The sequence below is a fragment of the Dipodomys merriami genome, unplaced genomic scaffold, assembly GCF_024711535.1.
Source record: "Dipodomys merriami isolate MVZ:Mamm:240054 unplaced genomic scaffold, mDipMer1.0.p SCAF_1074, whole genome shotgun sequence".
Lineage (NCBI taxonomy): Eukaryota > Metazoa > Chordata > Mammalia > Rodentia > Heteromyidae > Dipodomys > Dipodomys merriami.
The window spans coordinates 230,802-252,375 of NW_027202354.1; the positions used below are offsets into that span (position 1 = coordinate 230,802).

Below are 21,574 nucleotides of genomic sequence, written 5' to 3' on the forward strand. Positions count from 1 at the left end.
ATGCTGGGAAGAGAGGAAAGAAGACTAGTTTATATTATTTTAGGGATGGGCGTCTGCAAAGTGAACAAGTGCTCCCATGGGCCACAGCCTTAACAGTTTTGCTGTTACTTATTCTCTTGTAAACTATAATCAAATACATATTAGTAATTACATTAATATATAACAATGTAATATATAATATGGAATAATTACATTTATTAGAGATTATATTTATTTGATTATATTTGTTGTAGAATCCATTGCTGCATATTGTAGAAACAGTAAAGAAGGGCTGGCTAGAGCATCAACATGCTGAAGGCAATAGAAAGCAATATCAAGTACTTGCTACAGCAACATATACTGTATACTAAGATTGAAATGATGCAGAGATTAGCATGTCTCCTGTATAAGGATGACAAACAAATTGCTGAAGCATTCCATATTTTAAAATATTCCAAATGTATGGCTATATGGCAAGAAAAGGAATAATCAAATATGTAGAGCCAAACTCTCAATTTCTAGAAGTCTGGGACCACTTAGAATATAAAGAAATGCCTATATATACTTTAATATCTCCTAAGAGATTATTGTTTGTCTCCTTAGTCCATATGTAAGGAACTCATTTAGTATGCAGAGCAGTTTTGTAGTTTAAGGAGATATTGTGAGATATTTAACAGAGCCTGAAGTAAACCTACTGAGGTGTAAAGGTAAGGAGAAGTGATACTATGTCTTAGGATAATAAAGATTTGTTATTGTTTCTGTATTGGTGGAGGTGACAATGGATGGGGTGGGAAAATTGGGTTTGAGGTCAGAGTGGAGGCAGAGATTTCTTTCCAGGAGACGGCAGTTGAACACCTGGCTGATGGTGGGGGTGATAAAGGCATAGGCTGAAAAAAATGAGCCACAGGAATATTGATGACTGTGGGAGCACTGAGGAAAGGAGAAGCTGGAAATAACTTTTAGGTCTATACTTTAGAGCAGTGAGTCTTCCTTTGCCACATGAGTTTCAGGCATACAGAAAAGGAAAGAAATTACCATAGTATCGAATATGTTCTACAAAGATAAAAATAACAGTTAACATCAAACTACAGCAGCATTCATCATGTTCACAAATCCATTTTGTCTTCCTAGGTACCGAACTATATTTTCAGTCCTTTCTTGGAGCAAGGTAAAATAATATGGTTAATTTCTAGACAAAGGCACATAGGTGTAAATGGTATATGCTATTTCCAGCTCAATCCATAAAATCCTCTTCTTTTATTCCCCAGCATCTGTTCTGTGGCAAAGTTGGAAACTACATATTCCAAATGTTAAACTGCAATATGGAAGAATCTTGTCTCTGTAAGTCAACATTTAGATGAATGAGAGCTTTCCTGAATAGCTATGTAACCAACTGAACTATGACTTAAAGTACAAATTAATCTTTATTATTTTAACCATGATGAATATAGTGTGTGTTTAACCAGAATAGCCAGTGACACAAATACTTTGTATTAAGCAATTTTATGTTTAATGTAGCATCTGTTTAATGGATGGGCTAGCCCTAAAATCAAACTTCATTTACACTCTGCTTGGAATAACCCGTGATATCACGGGTTATTGTTCCAATAGAATTTTAGAATATTTTCCTGTTTACTCTCTTATTTTGCCATCTTAGTTGGTAAATTCTGGTGGTTAGATTTTAAACTAGAAAACTTCATGGTGTATTTTGTCTATTACTTTCTTATTTGAAAAAATCCTTTAACAGGTAAAAGAGGCTTGAAGTATAGAACTTATTTCACAATATCTTGTCTGATATACTACTGAGTGTGTTAACAAATATAGTTTAGAGCCTCTCTTATTTTTTCTTTATTTGACAGCCAGTAAATTTTCCGGTACTGTTACATCTATGACTTCATAAATTGGAAACGTTGTAAGAAAGAGAAAAACATTATGACTTAGGAACTCATTCTGCAACAAGACTTTCACCCAAGGTTTCATTGGAATTATGGTCTATATGTAGAATCTGTCTTTATGGTTTAATGTTGAAATCTGAAGTAAAAGAATTAACTATGAGTGTACTTTTGAAACCTCATTATTTTCATTGTAGATTGAGTAATAACAGGCAACATTCTGATTATAGAAAGTAGGTAGAAGTTATGTCTATAAACTAGATTGCTAACCTTAGTTTATGTCACTTTGTGTTTCCATTGAATGAAATTTTGGTGTGCTGGAAAGTGGCAGCTAAGATACAGCTTAAACATTTTTCCAATATGAATCTGTATTACATTTGTGATTTTTGTGCTAGTGGATATTGAAACTGGTATCTTAAGCATGCTAGATAAGCATTGACATTAAGCTATATCTCTAATCCTTTATTTATATATAGATATATGAACATTTAAAACAGAAGCAACACAGAAGAGTATAAAAGTGAAGTGCATCTCAAAACCTACCAAGAAAGAATTGTTAAAATTCTGAAGCAGATTTTTATGCCTTCTTTATTTCCATACACAAAATAGTCCTCAGACATAGATACAAACACACATATAAATGGAATCAAAATACAGATTTTTGTAATTTACAATTTTACTCACAAGCCTGAAATGTGATTGTCTCATGTAAGTAAATGAGAATCACTTTAAAATCTCTATGAAATAATCTTTTATAGAAAATACTATAATATAACTAGTGTGGAACACTGAGGTTTCTAGTTTTCACCATTGTGAGAAATACTGCCATTAACTAATTTGTATATGTTTGGGTTTTTGTGAGTAGTGTAAATTACTATGATGAATTTGCTTGGAGGGAGGCAAACACATTTAATATTTCTAAATTTAATAGTATTTGAAAGAGTGTACCTATTATGGTCAATGAATAGGAAAGGCAGTAGAGAGGATAGTGCCTACCATTATAGAAACTGAAATGAAGAAGTTCATGATCCTCTTTCATGATAAGTGAAAATTACCTGAAATAAGTGATTGAATTTGTGCTGTTTCTAAAAGCTATTCTGACTACTGAAATCTAATGTCAGACAAGATTTCCTTATATACAGGAAATGAAACTAATATGTAAATGTAGTGTAGATAGAAAGACAAGAAAAATTTTTGTTGGAGTAGGATAACTGCATAACTTGTTTACATTCAGTCCTCTTCTCTTATTCTGAGATGATCTTGTGGAATCTGAGATTACACCTGAGGTACTATTAGGATTTGTGAGGTTCTCCGTGAGTTCCTCACATATTGTATCTGATTGACTCATTGTTGTTTTATTTCCATGTGAAGAAGCTAGTAGCCTTTACTTTTTCATTTCCTTCTCTTCTTTCTTCTGACTGTGTTAGCTGAAAAATACTCTGAAATGTTGACTCAGAAATTGGAGGAGAATTAATGTTGAGAAACTAGGTTGGAGAGTCTTTATTATAGCAGCATTGGTAACAAGAAAAACAAATTAGAGAACTAAGGGATCATCACTGGTTTGTCTTTTGCTTTCTGAATGTTTGATGCGTAACACCTCTGCATTGGGTAATGTGATTTTTAGATCCAGGCTCTCTCTTTTGTGGCTTCCATGGTTGTATTCTAAAATGCCTCAGCTCAGAAGATAGACACATTTTCTATTGCTTATAATTTGTTCTGCATTCAGTCCATGTTCACATGATATCAGCCTTATTACATGGAAACAGAAAAACTGAGTCAGCACAAAGATAGTAAGTACAACTGGATGTAGAAATAAGGCCTGGAGTCATTTCACGTCTCTATGGCTAACTGGTGTGTGAACTTGACAAGATTGTCAATGATTTAGTACCTTAGCTTTCATGTTTATAAAATAAAGATAAGAATATGTCTTTTTACAAAAGATTATTTCATAGTTTTTAAAGTGATTCTAAGTTCCTGACATGAAACAGCTGCATTTCAGGTTGTTGAATAATTGACTATATGTAAAGGCCCATAGTATATTCTTTTTTTTTGGGGGGGAGAGGGGATCTGATCATGAGGCCTGACCTCTGCGCCTGGGTGCTATCCCTCAGTTCTTCAGCTCAAGGCTAGCACTCTACCACTTGTGCCAAAGCACCTCTTCTGGCTTTTTTTTTCTTTTTGCTTATGTGGTGCTGAGGAATCGAACCCAGGGCCTCATGCAAGGCGAGCGCTATACCATTGAGCCACCATCCCAACCCCCATAGCATATTGTTAAGAAGTGAACCCAGGTGCTAGTGGCTCACATGTATAAGCTTAGCTACTCAAGTGGTTCAGTCTAAGAATTGCGGGGTTTGGAATAGAAAAAACAGTGAGATTCTTACCTTCAACTAATCAGAAAAATGTTGGAAGTGAAGGTATGGTCAACTGAGACCTTCAGAATTCCAAGCCATGAGTTGAAGCTCAGTTCTAGCACAGGAAAAAAAAAGAGATAGCTACTAGTATTAGTGGTAGTTGCAGTGGTAATAGAATCATCAGTCAAGGCTATTGACATAAAAATACAGAGAATAACTTTAATTGGTACAAAGAATGTGTATAGGAATTTGAGAGAATCAGTTTACTTTCAATAAAGTTGAAAATGTAACACTTCATGAAGAAAAATGCATTTGAGTAGGGTCCTAAAAAATGTGCTCCTTTCTCACTAAATCTGTGAAGAAAAATGTAATTTGCAGAACAGGGTACCAGAGGGAACAAGGCTATTGCTAAAGAAATTTGGTGAATTTTGACCTGAAATGCAGTGCCAATTAAGACAAATAGCAAGCTGATAAAAATTACAAATGAGGGCTAGGCAGGGACTGGCTAAGTATTGAGTGCTTGTTTAACAATTACAAGAGGTTAATCCCAGCATCACTCACACAAAAATTACAATTGAGCAGTGTATGATTTATAAATAAATGACTGTGGTCCTTGTTTTGCAATATGGGGAATGTGCTGTTCACATGGGAGAGAATCTTGCCCAGGCCAGTGAGGAGCTGTTCAAAATTTGAACTCCCCTATCCTGAACAGGGAAGTGAAGAAGCTTTGAAGGGGGAGTTTATACTTTTCTGACACTTGTAAGTACATGGATAGATTTATTTCTACTTCCTCTAAGGGAGAACATCTCTTAGCTCATTTTTCAGGACATAAGGAGTTAGAAATTACCCTGCTTATGGAACCAGACTTATTCTCACTTTTTATTTATTTCATAGCCCAGTTTCTGACATTAGTATTTGCTTTTTATTTGAGGGCTTGTGAAATCTTACCTCTTTGGTTTGCTTGACTTAATCGCCCATTTTAGATCATGGATCTGCTTTTTTTCCCCTGATTTCAAGGGTTCCTATGGAAGTTGACTCCTGCCTCATGGAACCTCTAGCCAAACAAAGCCCTGGATTCTCTTTTTAGCTTGATCCCAGGGGACCCTCAAGCAATGGAACTTTGGGATAATCTTTAAGAGTTAATATGGGGACAGACCAACTGTATTCCAAATTTGTGTTTGTCAGTGAATACTTGAATGACCTCATATAGGACACTCAGTGTATGTATGTCTCAGACTGTCTTACTTGAAAATTGGTGATAATAATCATAGTACCAGCCTCATGAGGTTATTGTTAGGGTTAAATTGAGTAAAACTATGTCTAGAAAATCACTTCTTAATAATGTTAATGTGTTACAATTTATTATCTACTGTAGGAGGTTCCTGTGGGCACAGGAAGAGCAACATTAATTTGACCTAGGGGAGCAAAGAAGATCTTCAAAGAGATAATGATCTTTGAACATAATTTTGATCAACAGATCATTTCCTAAGGGATGCATTGAAGGGAAGGCAATCCAAAAAGAGAGAAAGCTGATGAAATGGTTCAGGTATGAAAAAATTAAGAAGTGTATTATGTGTGGTGCTCTGGATGAATTGTGGAAATGCGGTGAGGATGGAGAAGTTAGGGCAAATGATGTAGCTGAAGAGGGGTGTGACAAAGGGAAACTGGGAAGGACTTTCAGGTTAAACCAGTGATTTGTAGTTTAGTTCTGGGGAAGCAGGATGCTAGTGACATTATTTAGTGAAATGACTATGATCAGGTTTGTAAGGTTCCTCTGGTTATAGTGTGAATGATCGATTGCATTGAGTTTGAATGTTGGGCAGGAGTCACATTTAAGTAGTTATTTCATTTACTCATGGAGAGAAATTAATGTGAGTTTTATACAGTGGGCCATTAATATCAACTATGCTTCCTTTCCTTTGTTGTGGTGATAATTGCAATTCTCATACATTGCTTTTGTTTCACGTAGTCATTAGTCATTAGTCGACTTGAAAACCTTTATGCAAGCAAAGGATTTTAAAGTTGAAATGTATTTGACATGGTACTGAAGCTTTAATTGTGGCTATGATTCAAATCACCCCAGAATTAGGTCCATCCTTTGCTTTACTTGTCCCACCATTAGTATCCCTGGGTGAGTGACCTCTTGGCATTTTTCTGCATGTGTTGGTTGGATTTAGACAGATTTCATTAAACATTTAGTTTTATTTGGTTTGCTTCAGGGTAAAGTCCAAAAGAACTCTGGAAGTTTGCTCCTTCCCTCCCTCTTCAGCTAAACTATGATTATTGTTCTCAAGTGGATCCTTCTTTCACACATAGAGACATTTAAAGAATTTCACCATCTTGGGGCTGGGAAGGTGGCTCAGTGGTAGAGTGCTTGCCTTGCATGCCTGAGGCCCTGGGTTCGAGTCCTCAGTACTACATAAGCAAAAAGAAATAAGCCAGTGGCACTATGGCTCAAGTGCTAGAGTGCTAGTCTTGAGCTGAAGAGCACAGCTGTCCTTCAAAAAATTAAAGAAAGAATTTTACCATCTTTTGGTCTAACTCAGTGTTTGAGTCTATCAGTCTATCAAAAACTTTGTACAAGCTCTAAACAAGTCTGGAATTTGAAGTCACATTTCCTGTATAAACATTTTCTTTATATATAAACTCATTCTTCCTGGCTGTGTACTTCTGAAAAAATAGCATTAGCTATCTATGGTTTTAGAAATTCCTTTTATTTTTCAGATCACCTAGGAAAAAACTACAAATAATAAAACAAAATAATCTGTAACAGAGACTCTTTTTTTAATAAAAAGGAAAAGCCCTCATTTCAGAGAGGTAAGATTGGTCAAGCATTTTAGGTAATGAGAAAGGGAATTTTTCTTAGCCAAACAGAAATGAGGGTTTTAGTGTTTTTAAGGGACCTCCAGAATGTACTGGTGACTCCTCTTTGTTGTGTTGTCTTTTCTGAGACTCTCCGAATATGTTAGAAAGATCCAAGTAATTAATGATCTTCAGTGTCTCAGATGATAAGGATTATCACTAAACTTTCTTTTTCCCACCTATATTGCCAGCTTCATTTAGAAAAAGTATGTGCATCTAGCGTTTAGAGGATCTTAAAGGAGTTGGAGAGATTTCTTCACAAATCTGGACAAATTTAACATATGAATACAAAGCTCTATGTAATAGTACTGGGATAAATGTATAACTAAAGTAAAGAAGAAAAAATTTCCCCACGTGTTCTGTAGGTCAGTGAAATGTTAATGAATGTTCAGGCTAGTATGTGGAAAGATTATATGGTTAGGTGAGTTAGGGAATGTTGTACCCAACTTAAACAGAAAGTTAATGAGGATTATACATAATGAGGATTATAGATAACCAAACGCAATAGATTTTCTGCTTATTTGATCACACAATGTTTTTCATGGGGTAGGTCAGAGGACGAGATGCTCCTCATTTAGAGCACTAAGTAAATGTTTGAGTACATAAAACTAAAATGTTTTTTTGTTTTTTGTTTTTTGTTTTTTGTTTTTTTTTTAATTTAATTTTATTTTATTTGAGAACATACTGTACAGAGGGGCTACAATTACATGGGCAGGATAATGCATACATTTCTTACCAAGCATTGCAGCCTCCTCCTTTGTTTACCCTTCACCTCCCTACCCAGCCTCCCTCCTCCCCCCACCTAACTATACGCCACTCCCCCCCCACCGACTTTGTAAAGCTGGTTTTGATATGACATTTTGTACTTCTCATTGTTGCAACAGGTCCACATGAATCCTTAAACCACTTGTTTGTCCCCATCTCCTCCACATGTTATACTGACATCAAATATAGTGAAAGCGGGGGTTACACTGTGGGGGAGGGACATAAAAAGCAACAAAGAAATAATCTTATAAATGCGTTAGAAACACATGCATGAAAGAAACGAAAACATTAAAATACATATTTAAGGGTTCATTTTCCTAACATCACATTATCTGACCTTTTCTGCTTGACTCATACCTTTACTAGATATTGCAAATAAGGGAAACCATGGGACCTATGCTTCTTTGGGCCTGGCTTACTTCACTTAATATAATTTTTTCCAAACCTTTCCATTTCCTAACAAATGGGGAAATGTCATTCTTTCTGATGGAGGCATAGAATTCCATTGTGTATATATACCACATTTTCTTGATCCATTCATCTACTGAGGGGCATCTGGTTTGGTTCCATATCTTAGCTAGGGTAAATAATGCTGCAATAAACATAGTTGTGCTGGTTGCTTTAGTGTGGTCTTGTTTGTAAACATTTGGGTAAATGCCCAAAAGTGGGATTGCTGGATCATAGGGGAGATCTATGTGAAGTCTTTTGAGGAACCTCCATACTGTTTTCCAAAGTGGTTGAACAAGTTTACATTCCCACCAACAATGAAGTAAGGTTCCTTTCTGTCCACATCCCCTCCAGCATCTGTTGTTGTTAGAGTTCTTGATTTTTGCTGTTCTAACTGGAGTGAGATGATATCTCAATGTTGTTTTGATTTGCATTTCTTTTATGGCTAGGGATGTTGAACATTTCTTCATGTGTCTATTGGCCATCCTTCTTTCTTCTTCAGAGAAGCTTCTCTTTAAGTCTTTCACCCACTTATTTATTGGGCAGTTGTTTCTTTGAGGATTTGTTGTTGGGTGGTTTAATTTTTTGAGTTCCAAGTATATTTGAGATATGAGACCCTTTTCCGTTGTATGGCTAGTAAAGATATTCTCCCAATCGATGGGCTTTCTATTGATCTTGCTAGCTATGTCATTTGCCCTGCAGAAGCTCTGAAACCTCATGCAATGCCATTTGTCCAACCTTTCTTCGATTTGTTGTGCTTCCGGGTCTCTATTCAGAAAATTTCGGCCTGAGCCAAGGAGACCTAGGGTTTCTCCTATTCCATCCTGTAATGTTTTCAGAGTGTCTGCTTTGAGTTCAAGGTCTTTGATCCATTTGGAGTTGATTCTGGTACAGGGTGATATATAAGGATCTAGCTTTAGTTTTCTACATGTAGTTAACCAATTTTGCCAGCACCATTTACTGAAGAGGCTGTCTTTCTTCCATTCTATTGTTTTAGCTGCCTTATCAAAGATTAGATGGCTATAGGTCTGTAGGTTCATTTATGGGTTTTCAATTCTATTCCATTGGTCCTGAGATCTGTTCTTATGCCAATTCCAAGCTGTTTTGATTACTATGGCTTTATAGTAGAGTTTGAAATTTGGTATTGATATTCCTCCAGCACTGTTCTTTCCGTTGAGGAGCTTTTGCTATTCGGGGTCTTTTATTGTTCCATTTGAATTTTTGGATTGCCTCTTCTATTTCCTTGAAGAATGAGGGTGGAATTTTGATAGGTATCGCGTTGAATTTGTAGATAGCCTTGGGAAGGATTGCCATTTTCACGATGTTAATCTTGCCAATCCAGGAGCATGGGAGGTTTTGCCATTTTTTAAGTTCTGTGTTGATTTCCTTTTTCAAGATTTTAAAATTTTCATCATAGAGATCCTTCACTTCTTTGGTTAAGTTAATTCCTAGGTATTTTATTTTTTGTGGGGCTATTTAAAATGGAGTTGCTTTCCTAATTTCAGCCACACTTTTCTCATTGTTGGCATACAGAAAAGCCATTGATTTTTGGGGGTAAATTTTATAACCTGCTACTTTGCCAAAGTTTTGAATCAGCTTGAGTAATTTGGGAGTGGAGTCTATTGGATTCTTTAAATACAAGATCATGTCATCTGCAAAGAGGGAGAGTTTTATTTCTTCTTTCCCTATTTGGATCCCCTTTATGTCTGCATCTTGTCTTATTGCTGTAACTAGGCATTCTAATACTAGATTGAAGAGAAGTGGAGAGAGTGGGCATCCTTGTATTGTTCCTGAGTTAAGAGGAAATAGCTTTAGTTTTTCAACATTGAGTATAATGCTGGCTGTAGGTTAGTCATATACAGCCTTTATTGTATTGAGGAATGTTCCATGGATTCCTAATTTTTCCAAAACCTTCATCATAAAGGGGTGTTGGATCTTGTCAAATGCTTTTTCTGCATCTATTGAGATAACCATGTGGTTCTTATTCTTGCTGCTGTTGATGTGATGAATAATATTAATTGTTTTGCGTATATTGAACCAGCTTTGCATCCCTGAAAAGAATCCTGTTTGATCATGGTGTATGATTTTTTGGATGAATTATTGAAGTCGATTGGCGAAAATTTTGTTGAGAAGTTTTGCATCAATGTTCATCAAAGAAATGGGTCTATAGTACTCTTTCTTTGATGAGTCCCTGCCTGGTTTTGGGATGAGGGTTATGATGGCTTCATAGAATGTGTTCGGTAGTGAGCTTTCTCTTTCAATTTCATTGAAGTGTTGGGGGAGTATTGGTGTGAGCTCTGCTTTGAAAGCCTTGTAAAATTCCGCTGTAAAACCATCTGGTCCTGGACTTTTCTTAGCTGGGAGGTCTCTTATTGCTCTTTCTATTTCAATGCTTGATATGGGCCTGTTAAGCTGGTTTAACTCATCTTGGTTTAGTTTTGGCATGTCAATATTTGCTAGGAAGAGGTCCATTTCTGTCAAGTTCTCAAACTTATTAGCATAAAGTTTTGAGAAATATTCCCTTATAATGTTCTGAATCTTGGTTGTTTCCGTGGTGATGTTTCCATTCTCATCTCTGAGTTTATTAATTTGGGTATGTTCTCTCCTTTTTCTGATAAGGTTTGCTAAGGGTCTGTCAATTTTGTTAAGTTTTTCGAAGAACCAACTCTTTGTTTTGTTGATTTTTTCTATAGTTTTTTGGATTCTAATTCATTTAATTCTGATTTAATTTTGATTATTTCTTTCCGTCTACTGGATTGGGGTTTATCTTGCTGCTCTTTTTCAAGGAGGTTTAGATGTGTCATTAAATTGTTAGTTTCAGATCTCTCCAATTTGTTGATGTAATAGCTCAGAGCTATAAACTTGCCTCTGAGTACTGCCTTTGCTGTGTCCCAGAGGAGCTGGTAATTTGTGTGTTCATTTTTGTTGAATAGCATGAACATTTGAATTTCTTTTCTAATCTCTTCCATGACCCACTGATGATTCAGCAGTGTGTTGTTCAGCCTCCATGTGATACCGGACTTTCGTGGTGGCTTTTGGTGTTGAGTTCTAATTTTATTCCCGTGTGGTCAGAGAGAATGCAAGGTATAACTTCAATGTTTCTGAATTTAGACAAGTTTGCTTTGTGGCCTAAAATGTGGTCTATTTTAAAAAATATTCCATGTGCTGCTGAGAAGAACGTGTATTCTGATGCTGCTGGGTGAAATGTTCGGTAAATGTCTGTTAAGTCTAGTTGATCTATGCAGCTGTTTAGATCTGCGGTTTCTCTGTTGAGTTCTTGCCGAGTTGATCTATCTAGTGGGGAGAGTGGTGTGTTAAAATCCCCAACAATTAATGTTTTTGGATCTATATGGGATTTGAGGGAAAGTAGTGTTTCTTTGATAAATTTGGGTGCTCCATTGTTTGGCGAATAGATATTTAGAATTGTAATATCCTCCTGAAGGAGAGATCCTTTAATTAGTATGTAGCGACCTTTTTTATCTCTTCTCACGAATTTTAATTGGAAGTCTATTTTATCTGATATTGGGATTGCAACTCCCGCCTGTTTATGAGGGCCGTTTGCTTGGTAGATTTTGTTCCAGCCTTTAACATTGAAAATGTGTTTGTTTTTATGGGCAAGATGTGACTCCTGCAGGCAGCAGATAGAAGGGTCTTGTTTTTTAAACCAACCAGACAGTCTGTGTCGCTTAATTGGAGAGTTCAGTCCGTTAACGTTAAGAGATAGGACTGAGAGGTATTTGGGAGTTCCTGCCATGTTATCCACCTTCTTGGGGGCTGCGAAATCTGGGTTCTTCCTAAGGTTCTTGGATTCTCAGTTTGGGTGCAGTTTCTTGGCCTTTGTTGTGGTCTTGTTGGTTTTCTATGTGTAGGACATCTTAAAGAATCTTTTGTAGGGCTTGTTTGGTGGAGATGTATTGTTTCAATTTTTCTTTGATATGGAAGGTTTTTATTTGGCCTTCAGTTATGAAGGAGAGTTTAGCTGGGTACAGTATTCTTGGTTGATAGTTGTTTGTTTTTAGGGCATGGCATACATCATTCCAGGCTCTTCTTGCTTTGATTGTCTCTGCTGAGAAATCTGAGGTGATTCTAATTGCTTTCCCTTTATAGGTGATTAACCTTTTCTCCTTGACAGCTTTAAGGATCTTTTCCTTGGTCTGGGTTGATCCTGTGTGGATTATAATGTGATGGTGGGTTGTCCTATTCTGGTCTGGTCTATTTGGGGTTCTAAAAGCTTCTTGTATCTGAATAGGCCTATCTTTTTGTATGTTTGGGAAGTTCTCTGCTAGGATCCTGTTGAACAAATTTCCTAGACCATTAACTTATGTTTCTAGGTGCTCCTCTACACCCATTATCCTTAGATTGGGCCTTCTGATGGTGTCTTCCAAGTGTTGGATAAACCTATCATATTTCTTGGACTTGTCTTGGATGGTTGTATGTTCTTTCTCTATAATATCTAGGCTGTCTTCAATCCCTGAGATTCGATCTTCTGCATGGTCTAACCTGCTGTCAAGACTCTCTACTTTCTTTTTTATCTCTTTTCCTTCTAATTGGTCAGCTTTGATGGCTTCAAGTTCTTTGTTTAAGCTCTGTTTTAGGTCTTGTATGAATTTCTTTACTTCCTTAATTTGGTGTTCAGTGTTTGTTCTCAAATCACTTAGTTGATTGGTTATGGTTTCTTTGGACTCCCATTCCTTCTGTTGGGTTCCATTCAGCATTCCCTTTGTGGCCTCCCTGACTTCCTTCAGCCCTTTGTTAATGGATTCCATGAATGCCTTTAGTGATCTTTGTGTATTCTCTACCTGGTCTCTCAATTCCTGAATTACTCTTTGATTAGCTTCCTCCCATTTGTGGGATTCCTGTAGTTCCCTTTCTTCTGTTTCGTGGGATTCCTGCAGTTCTCTTTGAGTGTTCTCTGCCTGCTCACGCCATTCCTCCCTTTCTCTTTGAGTATTCTCAAGTTGTTCACGCAAATGTTGTATCAGTTTTTGAGTAGGTTCCTCACGCTTATGATATTCCTGTATAAACTTCTGGGATGCCTCCTCTCTCTCCCTATCATGTTCATACAGAGTCCTTTGTACATTGTCAAACTTCTCATTTATCATGTTTGCTAGTAGTGTTTGTAGAGCTATTTAGGAACTCTCCTATGGATTATTCTTTATCTGTTCTAATCCCTGATTATCAAGATTGGGAATTGAGATACCCGAATTTGCCATTTTTCTTGTGTTTTTCCGGCTTACTCTGCCCATTTGAGATGAAGATTGCACCAGTTTTGTGGTAGAACACTATCTTAAGGCAACCATCAACCAATGTTTGCGTTTGTACAGTCAATAGTCTACAGATACAATCTAGTTCAACAGATACATCTATTCAACATCAAACAACTATATGTTAAAGGACTTCAAACCGCAGAAAAGACTTTGGAAAACCAGAAATTATTAGGATTAGGGAGAGATGTGGGTAAAAAATAGGAATAGATTGGTGTGGGGAGGCACAGGGAGAGTTAACTATGTCCTAATCACAATGCAGGAAATGGGTTGGGTAGGATGCAAGTAGAGAGAGAGAGAAAAAGAAGAGATGGAAAGGGGAATGGAAACAAACCAGAAAAAAAATAGAAACGTAAAAATTAATGTTATTATAGAAGTTAAAAGTCCGTCTATTTAGAGAGGAATGTGAATATGTTGAGAGAAGGGGACGGACATAGAGGAGATGTGAAAAACTTTAATGATGGGAAAGGGAGAAGAAAAGATCAGAAGTTCAGTAGAGCTAGACAAAAAACAAAAAGATAATTAAGAAAGAAAGAAAAACAGAAAGAAGGCAAGAAAAGAAAGGAAAACGCTCATTCACATATTCCTAAAATAAAAATTATAAGATGAGAAAAAAATTACTGGAAAACAATTATTTTTTCAGAAGAGGCAAAAATTAAAGATTAATAAAAGTTTTAGAAGGGAAAAAATTTATATATATATATATATATATATATATATATATATATATATATGGTAACAAAAAACAAAAAACAAATAAAAAAAGAAAAGAAGAAGAAAAAAAAAAAAAAAAAAGAAGTCTTTTGATTTTTTTTTTTTGGGGGGGAGGGCTGGGAAGAATCCTGTATCTCCCTTTTGTCTGTAACCAGTCTCTTGTTGGAGTCTCTGGTCAGCTTGAGGTCCTGTGGCTTGATTGGTTTCTTAAGTCGGTTTGTTGGAAGAGGCAGAAAAATGCTCTGCTTTACCTAAGATTTTGAGATCCCCCTCCCACGTTAGTTTTCTGGGAGGTTGATCTGCTTTGAGAATCACAAAAGAGGGGGATGTGGTGATGAGGCTAGGTTCTGGGTAGTGTTGAGGCCTTTCAACAGACAGTAGCTTTTCCCTGGGGCTATTTTGTGATAAAGCTCACAGCACCCAGCCTGGAGCCATTCTCAGGGTTTCTGTTTTTCAATTGATTGTGGTGGCTGCTAGAGGGAGGGGCAGCCTCTTGCTCTGGTTACCCAGTGAGGCAAGCCACTCCAATGGCTGGCGCCTGAGCTGGGTGACTTTTCCCTGGATGGAGCTGAGTCTGGCAGGTCACTTCGCCGTTCAGTTCTTGTGACCTGCTAAATGACTCGTTTAATTCCAAGGCCTGAGCTGGAGCTAGCAGCTCCTCCGAGCTTTGTCGGTATCCAAGATGGAGATCACCGGTGCTGGGGGGAGAGGGGTGGCCTTCCCTCCTCTGCTCACTGAGAAGGAGTGAGGATGTCGGGCTTGTACTCACGCCAAGTCTTGGATCCTGGGACGTCTCTGGTCTGCAAACAGCCGGATGAAGATGTCCACTCCTTGTCGGTTCTTGTTGGTGTTTTGTAGAATCCGCTCATCCGCTGCGTCTGGGTCCTTCGTCCCGGACTCTCTGTGTCTCAGGTATGACCCCGTGGCGATGGTCGCCGCCGTGACCCTGCCGCCGCAGCGGCAGCTGATGTGTTTCCTTGGCTTCCCCTCTCTTGTCTAACTCTCTGTCCTGTGATGGCACACTTGGTGTGATTCTCTGGCTTAGGACTGTTCACTAGAACTCTAAAACTGCTTTCTATGCGAGAGCTTGTTCAGATTCCAGCTTCTCCTCCGCCATCTTCCCGGAACTCCTAAAACTAAAATGTTTTAAAATTAGAAATTAAGAGTTTTCAGGCATAAATTCTAGTTGAAACCAAATACAGTGGGATACTGCAAAGCCATTGAAATTCAGGTTATTTTTGAGACATAAAAAATGAATATTCTTGGGCTGAGAAAGTGGCTTAGTGGTAGCAGGTTTGCCTTGCATGCCTGAGGCCCTGGGTTCATTTCCTCCTCACCACATAAGCAAAAAGAAAAAAGCTGGAAGTAGCACTGTGGCTTAAGTGGTAGAGTACTAGCCTTGAGCTTTAGAGCTGAGGGACAGTGCTCAGGCCCAGAGTTCAGGCCCCCCGACTGGATCCCCCCCCCCCAAATGAGTATTCTTGAGGGACTTACTGGCTCTGAATTGCTGCTGGTGGCTTCAGGATATATTGTATTCTGACTCTTCCCATCTCACTTAAACTAGACCGTACTTGCTTGGCACAGAGCATGAAGACTTCAAGCTGGTTGTTGAGTATTTATCAACGACTTCTAGCAAAGATTATATGTGTCTTCTGAAGTTGCACATGACATTGTAATGACTAATATTATTTACATGATGAAGTTAATCATAGAACTAATTTTATTGCTATATATGAGTTACTCTGACTTACTCTGCTAATTCATAGTTTAATTCAAAAGAAAGTGTATATTTTTGTTAGATTAACAAAATGTGACAAATTTTAATTTAGAATTTCAAAGGCTAATAGAGTCTTATTATTAAGATCCATAGCAGTTAAAAGCTACTTATTATTGTATTTTTCAAAATAATATTTTTGACATATATAATGGACTTTTAGAAAAGGCAAAAAACACAGAAAACAGGTTTTCTAACACACACACACACACACACACACACACACGGACGGACGCTTTACCTATTTATGCAAATCCAACTCAGTAAGTTTCAACAGTGACTTACTTTTATTTTTAATGCTGGATTACGGAATTTGAATTTCACAAAATTTGAACAGGCTGAAATTACTAAATTTTGTAGAGGTAAATGTTATATTCTCCACTTAGAACTGTTAACTATCTCACTCACTCTGGAGCAGAATAATTTTACTTAGCACCGAGTATCAAAAATATCCTTTGCTTATCCATTGAGTAAATGTGCACTCAATTTACAAAAATGAATCTAATAGGTGAAAGGGATGGCATCAGGTTCAACCCAACAATAGCTATTAATGAAGAAGTATAAGGCTGTCTCAGAATATTCAGAAGAATGAAACCAAGATAGGAAGGAATTTCCAATTGTGCTATAGGAAAAGAAGCTAAAATTTTATGTTTTCTGAAACTTTAGGAAAACAAAGTTATGGAACACTATATCTGCTTTTAGGTATATAGCTTCAAATGGTAAGGTTCAATCGGTAGGTAGAAGCTCTCAGGGAATAGATTATATAGCTCTTTCAAAATAGTCTGACACAAGAAAATTTAGGAAGTAATTAGGTTGGCAAAAGATTGGAGACTTCCCTGATATTATTGCTTCCATAGTGTTTAGTTTGATTTTAGGAAAATGTATTGAACATCTATAACATCTCTTCTAAATTTATTATTATAGGCTCTTAAGGCTAGAATTAGGTGAATTAACTAATAGTTAATTACGTGACAATCAAAGGACAAGGGAAAATTTTGGAAAGAACTTCGAAATAGTACTGAGGAGAAATGAAACAAAAATATCATTAAGACAACTTTTTTTTTTTTTTTGTCGGTCGTGGGGCTTGAACTCTGGGCCTGGGAGCTGTCCCTCAGCTCTTCAGCTCAAGGCGAGCGCTCTACCACTTGAGCTACAGTGCCACTTCCGGTTTTCTGGTGGTTTATTGGAGATAGGAGTCTCATGGTCTCTCCTGCCCGGGCTGGCTTTGAACCGTGATCCTCAGATCTCAGCCTCCTAAGTAGCTAGGATTACAGGCGTGAGCCACCAGCGCCCGGCATTAAGACGAGTTTTAAGAGTTTTCTTGAGCATGATTTGACTTTGCTGTGGAAATTTCTTGAGAGCTATTTGCTTAGTTTATGGATATACACCAGTGTGCAGCCATGGGTAAGGTTTTGAGGATAGTTGTGTTTTAACTGGGATACATGAAGAAAAGTCTTAACTATAGGACTGTTAACACCATCTCTCATTTGTGTAGGCGTCCTATGTGCCTTCTATATATAACACCTAGGATATTATGGTAATGAAATAATTCAATGAGACTGTAAGCATTTGTTGTATGCCAGAAAAGTTCTACACTGAAATTGGCTTTGTCTTCTAGAGTAGTGTAGAAAATAGTTTCTACTCATAAGTTTTTTTTTTTGGGGGGGGTTCTGGATGTGGACCTGAACTCTGGGCCTGGCTGCTGTCCCTCAGGTCTTCAGCTCAAGGCTAGCACTCTACTACTTGAGCCACAGCGCCATTTCTGGCTTTTTTCTTTTTGCTTATGTGGTGCTGAGGAATTGAACCCAGGGCCTCATGTATGCAAGGCAAGTGCTCTACCACGGAGCCATCTTCCCAGCCCCATCACTCATAATATCTTTGAGGTTGATTTTTAATTCAAGTTTCATTAATCAGTCATTCTAAAAGGAAGGATTTTCTTTCTTAAATTGAGATATGTCACAGTGCTCTAATTTACTTGTTTTTTTTATTAACTTGTGAAGAGGGCAAACAAATGCTTCAATATTAGTTTCAATAGTTCAACATTTATTAAACTGGTTGCTTTAATTTACATTCATTAATAGCAAATACTTTTATTGCAAACTATGCATTTTCTAATTATGAATCTGAGGTTAATATGATACTTAGTATTTAGGTTGGGTTTTTAAAATTTATTAACTGCTTAATTCATCCCTATTTTCTGGCTAATGTACAGTTGTCTTTCAAAGGGTTTAGAAACAGAGGGAAGCTGTGACTGCTTTCTATGGAGGGACAGTAGTCACTCACCTACTTAGAACTTTGAATAGAACTGGTTTCTATTGTGGTTGGAACAGTGTTGGCCTTTGATGCTGACGTTACTGTGGCCTTTGGAGATCATGTTAAGTGAGGTAAGGCAAGCACAAAAAAGCAAATACTGCATAATTTCACTCATGCTAGGACTTAAATTCTCAAAAATTGAAAATAGAACAGTTATTTTATAAGAGATAGATGTTAGGAATGGGAATGGAGAGATGGCCAGTATGTACAGAGTTATAATTCAGTAGAAGTAACTTGTATTTATGGCAGAGTGACTATGAAAATATATAATGCATGTTTCCAAAAGAGCAATGAGAGGAGTTTGAATGCTTTAACAGAAAGAAAGCATAACTATTTGAGGAGATAGAGGTACTCTCATTGTTGGCATACAGAAAAGCCACTGACTTTTGAGGGTTAATTTTATATACCTTGGTACTTTGCCAAAGATTCAGATCAGCTCAAATAACTTGGGGGTGGAGTCTAGGGGATTCTTTAAATACAAGATCATGTCATCTACTAAGAGGGAGAGTTTTACTTCATCTTTCCCCATTTGGATCTTCTTAAAGATTGCATCTTGTTTTATTGCTGTAGCTAGGCAATCTAATACTAGAAGGAGTGGAGAGATGGACAGTCTGTCTTGTTCCTGAAATTAGAGGAAATGGCTTTAGCTTTTTGCCATTAAGTATAATGCTAGTTATAATATAAGTTGTAATGTAAGTTTGTCATACACAGCTTTTCTTATATTGAGGAATGTTCATTCTATGGATTCCTAGTTTCTGCATAGCTTTCATCATAAAGTGGTGTTAGATCTTGTCAAATCTTTTTTCTGCATGTATTGAGATTACCATTTGATTCTTGTCCTTGCTCCTGTTGATGTGATGCATTACATTTATTGATTTGCATATATTAAACCAGCTTTGCATCCATGGAATGAATCCTGTTTGATCATAGTGTTTGATTTTTTTGATGAACTGTTGAAGTTGATTGGCGAGGATTTTGTAGTTTTGCACTGATGGTCATCTGAGAAATGGGTCTAGAGTTCTGTTTCTTTGATGATTCCCTGTCTGTTTTGAGGATGACAGTTTTGGAGGCTTCCTAGAATGAGATTGGTAGTGCACTTTCATTTTCATTGAAGAGTTGGGGAAGTATCAATTGAGATCTGCTTCAAAGGCCTTGTAGAATTCAGCTGTGAATCCATCTGGTCCTGGGATTTTCTCTTACTCTTCAGTTTTGAATTTATTTATTTTAACCTCCCGCAGCATGGAGAGTTGCTGCTGCCATGCTGCAGAGGGGTGGGGACTCTTCTGGCTGTTTACTCTGTGAAGAAAGTTGCCCTGCCTTGGGTGATCCTTCCCCCGTCTGGAAAGGTCAACTTTCCTCAGGATGGAGCTGAGTCCCACTGGTTGGGTTGCTTTGGCCTGTTGAAGAATGGCTCAGCAGTGTCTAATTCTAAGGCCTGAGGTATCTACTGGCTGCCCTGGCCCGGTCTTTGCCAGTATGAAAGATGACATACTTCTGGAGTGATAGGGGAAGAGCTACCTTCCAAATGCTGTTCTGTGAGAAGGAGTGGGAATGTCTTTTTGGGTACTCACACCTTCCCTTGGTTTTTCAGGCCATCTGTGATCTGCGTCCATCTGTGGTCAGCAGGATGAAGATTTTTGCTCCTTGTCAGTTCACACTGGTGGTGAGTAGAAGATGCTTGCACTCCGTTTCTGGCACCTTTTTCTCAGGCTTGGTCTACTGCTATGTTGGCAGCCACAGCCACTGCCACCTCGGTCACTGGTGTATGCTCAAATCTGTCTCCTGAAACAGGCTGCCTGAATTTTTCCTCTCTGACCAAACTCTCTGTACTATGATGGTTCACTTGGGTGACTCTTCAGCCTTGGATTTTTCACTGGAACACTAAAACTGGTTTCTTCATGAGATCTCAGTTAGCTCCCAGCTGCTCCTCTGCAATCTTTGAAGTCTAAAAATTTTGTTTTGAATAAAAAATTCAGGAAAAGAGGATATAGATGTATGTATATATTTATGTATATATGTATGTATGTATGTATACACGTGTATATACATACACATGCATGTGCACGTATACATGTATGTGTGTATTTACACACATGTATGTATATATGTATATATACGTGTGTATACATTATATATATATGTATATATATATATATATATATATATATATATATATATATATATATATCGCAATCCCCTTCTGAGTATATAGTGAAAGAATCAAGATATGGGAATTTAGTTTTCTTCTTCCTTCTGTTATATAATATAATAGCTTTCAGGTCTCTTACAGTTCAGAAGACTCTGAATAAGTGTGAGAGAACATCTAAAGATAAAAATTACTAGAATGAAAACAACTGGTTGTTCAATGTGTGTGCGGGTATGTGTGTGTACTTGTGCACATAGTGGCGTGTATCATGCATTAAGCATGTTAGAATGTACAGTCAAAGCTGGTGCTTTGACAGCAAGTCATGTGACCTCTGAAATAACAGTCCTTCTGTGTTCATTCACCTGTTAAACTTCCTTCTCTTTTGTTTAAGAATAAGCACCTGGCTAGATTAGTTTAGGTTTTTCCATGTCACCTAGCTATTTCATTTGCATCACTGGCTAAATGTCACCCTGAGCTGTGAAAACCTGCCTGTGTTGCATTATATTCTGTATCTTTTTATTCCACATACCTACTTTTTAAGTAGTTAGTAAATTTCAGGTACTACTGATTTATTCTGTGCAGCCAGAGATGAAAGGTTTAAACTCTGGAATCCTTGTGAAATAGATGGTAATTCAAAAGCAGTTTTAAATCTTTTATACAAAGCTAAAATATTAAGCCATTACTAGAATAACATAAAAGAGATACAGGTACCTCCCCAAACTCTAGTAAATAGCTTTTTCACTGTCTTATGATATAGGCTACTCTGAGTTCCTGTGTGTATTCTGTGCTGACCTGGTTTAGATAGGTAAATATATAATTGGTCTTCTTATTACTGTGATTTTTTTCAGCCAATTAGGATGAAGAGATACTGATCCAATAAGTTTATCCTAACCTGTCAAATCTCCAGCTAACAAAGATATATCTTGATGGAAACGCTTTCCTCTCTTCTTGTCAAGTTCTCGCTTTGCATTTTCTATAAACCAATACAATCAACCCTATATCACTTAGTTCCTGTTTCTTCTCTTAATCTTCCTTCCTATCATCATTTAGTTACCTCCTTTTTAATT

The 21,574-nt window shown here is 37.2% G+C and overlaps 1 long non-coding RNA gene and 1 pseudogene across 1 annotated transcript; both read left to right on the forward strand.

The window, feature by feature from the left end:
- The first annotated feature begins 328 nt into the window (after positions 1-328).
- LOC138815042 (U6 spliceosomal RNA) lies at positions 329-426 on the forward strand (annotated as a pseudogene).
- A 686-nt stretch (positions 427-1,112) lies between these two features.
- On the forward strand, positions 1,113-20,204 carry LOC138815032 (uncharacterized). The gene is made up of 4 exons (XR_011368153.1): positions 1,113-1,147; positions 1,248-1,320; positions 5,598-5,768; positions 19,953-20,204. It is a non-coding gene; the product is annotated as an uncharacterized lncRNA (long non-coding RNA).
- The last annotated feature ends 1,370 nt before the right edge of the window (positions 20,205-21,574 follow it).